We start from the raw sequence: 3,937 nt of genomic DNA, 5'->3' as shown, positions 1-3,937 counted from the left end.
ACCCTAGTAATTACACCAATTCCAATTACAGGATGACTTTCCAAAAGACTATTATTGATAATAACATTATACATTACAATGAGATGTTATACGACGAATCACATTTGCAAGTTGGCAAATGTGATGGTACTTCAAAGTCTCTCATCACCCCCCCCCCCCCTCTTCCCCTTTTATGTATTTTATCTTTTTTCGTATGAGTTGATAATCTTTCTCTAAGTTTTTAGGAAATCTGAGGTTTCCTGTAATTTAAGTAGTTGTTAATAAGGGTTTCTTGGTATGTTGTTTTTGGGCAATTTTCCCATTATAACCTAACATTTAGGGTTGAGTTAGAGTGTTAGATTTCGATATCATGATAACAACACGAGATTTACCAATATTCAGTAAGGTTTAGTTAGGCTTAACATCCATTTTCTTTATCATACTTGTTCAGTTGTTTGTTTCTGAAATCCTGCCTTACGTATTTATGATTTATTTACTGCCATTAAATAGAAAAATCTTGGACAACAGTTGAATTTTATTGACTCCTTAATGGAAAAGCTTCCTAAAACTTAACACGTCTTTTCTTTTTTATAACGATGTTATTAGGTAATATTGTCCACTAAAACTTCATGTATGTAGTATTATAAAAACTAGAACTTAAATATATAGTCATATACCTTAATGCTGTAATTTTAATATGACATATAGATATAGTGATCGTAGTTTCTCTAGTTTGTTTTTTAAATTTAATTCTCGAAAAAATTCCTTCAGGGTGGAGATGTACCTTAATTTATATAGAAAGGAAAGATATATAGAAGACGTATGAGAGAGCTTCTGGTGCGATTGAACATTAGTACAAGGTGAATCAGAGTTGTAGCTATCGGATAGCGACCCCCGTCGCTGCAATAATCCTTTTTATATTTTCTAGAACTTTATATATACATATATATATTTCTCATGTCCTGTCAGGATCAAGTCCCTTATTTTTGGAATATACCAAGATTAATGGTCTACTATTACCTTACCTTTTCTAAGGTTCTTTTTGGCAAAATTGACCAAAGGTAAATGAAAATGTTTGAGATTTTCGACATCCCAATACCTCACCTAACCAAAAATAAAAGTAACTAATATAATGAAAAAGGAGAAAAATATCAAACACAAAGCTCCATTCACGCCATCTCATCTCTTGGTCAACAAAGATTAAAAAATAGCTAGATTTACGAGTGGTCAATAAAAAATAATCATAGTTTAAAAATAATTGAAATTTAACCACTTTTCATATAAAGATAAATCTGAATAAAAACACTATCCAAAATCCGGAAAATACTCCAATATAATATACTGGAGTTCCAGTATAATATACCGGTCCAGCATAATATGCTGGAAGTTCATACACAGGTGCTCCAATTAGGGCTGCTTATCGGGCAGATTGGGTGGTTATTTACTCTTAACGGTTTGGCTTATCAGTTATCGGCTTTTAAATGTATTAATCCGCTAGCTGCCCGATAAGGTATCAGGTGGATTGGTATTGGTTTAGCTCTTACCGGGCGGTTTATCGGCCTAGCAAAATTATCAATGATTCTAGGAATCCAGCAGTACTACCACAAGAAGGAAAATAAGCAAAAAATATAGACTTGACATGACTTTGGTTTAAAAAAGAAGACAAGAAATGACTATCTGTTGATTTCCCAACTTTCTAATTAAGGTTTGTGAATCGTGTGTTCCTTTTTTCTTTAGATTTCCCAACTTTCTAATTAAGGTCTAGTCTCATTAGTTTTTCGGGGACATATCTGTTGTTTCATCTAATTAATGTTCATAAAATATAAGCAATTTATGTATGTCATTTTGCTTTGGAAGTGATAGATAATGAATCAATTTCTTTTATTTTTGTTAGTGTTGTAATAAATCAGAAACTTTTTATTCAACTTCTACTTCCAGTTAAATTGAATATATTCCTATACTCCTATTTAGCAAAATTTGTTCAATTCTATATTCCATTACTGGACAATATATATATATATATATATATATATATAGATAAAAATAAATTATATATATATATATATTCTTAACGGGTTAACGGATTATCCGTTAAGAAAATTGAATAATCCGCCCCAAACCGATAAGCCGTTAATAAAAAAAAATCAATCTGTTCCCCGTCCGTTAAGCTGTTACCAATAAGCCATTAAGCTTCAGTTCGGTTCGGTTTTCGGTTTCGGATCGGTTTTGAACACCCCTAGCTCCAATCTCCAGTATATTATGCTGGAACTTTCCGCGTGTTGGAGTTCCAGCATAACATGGTGGAAATTCATACATAAGTGCACTGATTTCCAGTATATTATGCTGGAACTTCCGTGTTGCAGCAAAATAGTGGCTATTTTTCAGCAAATGCTGACTATTTTTAAATGATCAGTCCGAAAACTGACTAGCCCATGCTATTTTTACCGGTTCATCCCTACAAAATTATAACATTTGCCAACTTTAACAATTCAATAAAGTCGGGCAAGCAGTTCAACAATCAACATAACCAATCTAATATTAGTGTACGTGGGCATAATAACTATCTTAAATCTTGATGAGTGTTTGGGAGATAACCTGTGTATGAAAAAATTTGCCGACAAAACGAGAAAATCATGACCCCTTTAATTCCTTGGAGAAAAGTTGGAGTGACCGATAGAATACAAAGTCTTTGTCTTTTCCTAAAGTGCCTACAAACTTTTGAGCTGTGTACCACCTTTATTCTTATTTCTTCTTTCGTGACTCTCCTTAAACTTTCTACTATCAGTTTCCAACAATTACATAATACTACTTCCTATGTTTCATTTCATGGCAATCTTTCCTTTTTATTTAAAAGGAGTGAGTAGTACTATTTAATCAACTATAGAAATTAAAGACTCTAGATGGATAATATCACCCCCCCCCCAACCCCTCCCCATTAGTTCTCCCGCTTTTACTCATACATGACTCTTCTCGTTGTCGTCTAGGAATCTTCCCTTATAATAGGGTTCACGATTCCCGCCACTTACAAGAACTTATAACATGGCGATACAACTCATTCTCTACAAACAAGATAAGCGAGTGAAACTCTATTTTAGCTTGGACAATAGTGCCACAAATGGTGCCTCATTCTGTAATGATGCACATTAATTAAAATGCATACCCAAATATTTTGTGGTGTTATAATTTTAAAATACGGCTAAAATGGGCTCTGATGTTGTTTCCTTGACTCACATAAAGCGTCGAATTATTTCGATTAATACTATTGGCATTCCGAATACGCCAATGGCATCAACACTGAAACTGCGGAAAACGAGAAATTAAGAGTAGGAAATTAATTAAGATAAAGAATGAAGACGTCCATACATATAAAAATATGGTCACGCGTTATTATGTACTAGATAATGGCTGCAAAATAATTATTCTCCAATTAGGCAGCTGAGATTCCAAAATCTAAGATGCAAAGTTAGCAAACAACAGCTGTTCATTAGCTAATCAACATGTGATCAACCATGAAAAACCAATAAAGGAACATGTTTAGGTTTACCAATGACCGTATAGTGGTGGTTTTGGTCGCATGAGATTAATTAAAGAAGGAGGTGCCTCAACTCTCATCCCATAAAGTGTTAATATAGTGGGGAACACACGTGAGGTTTTGGTCCCATGGATCACATGTACAGTTGCAGCTGGGTCGATTACCATGGAGTTTTCGTTTGAATTTTTTGGTGTTCTTTGTTTTGTGTTCAATTCAAGCTTGTTTAATATCTTCCTTAGTGCTGCAGTGATGGAGCAAATAAATTAAATAATGGATTCAACTAAACCCAAAATTTCAATACAAAGCAAAAAAAAAAAAAAATATTGTGATGGCCCAAAAGGTCATCACGTGTTTTAGAATCCAATCTGGGGTTCCGAGTCCTTCAAGACCTCATTTTCTTCCTCCTCGATTTGCGTGCGCAGTCTG

This window comes from Nicotiana sylvestris, chromosome 1 (assembly GCF_000393655.2).
Source record: "Nicotiana sylvestris chromosome 1, ASM39365v2, whole genome shotgun sequence".
NCBI lineage: Eukaryota > Viridiplantae > Streptophyta > Magnoliopsida > Solanales > Solanaceae > Nicotiana > Nicotiana sylvestris.
The sequence above is the reverse complement of the archived record's forward strand: the minus strand, read 5'-3'. Positions refer to the sequence as shown.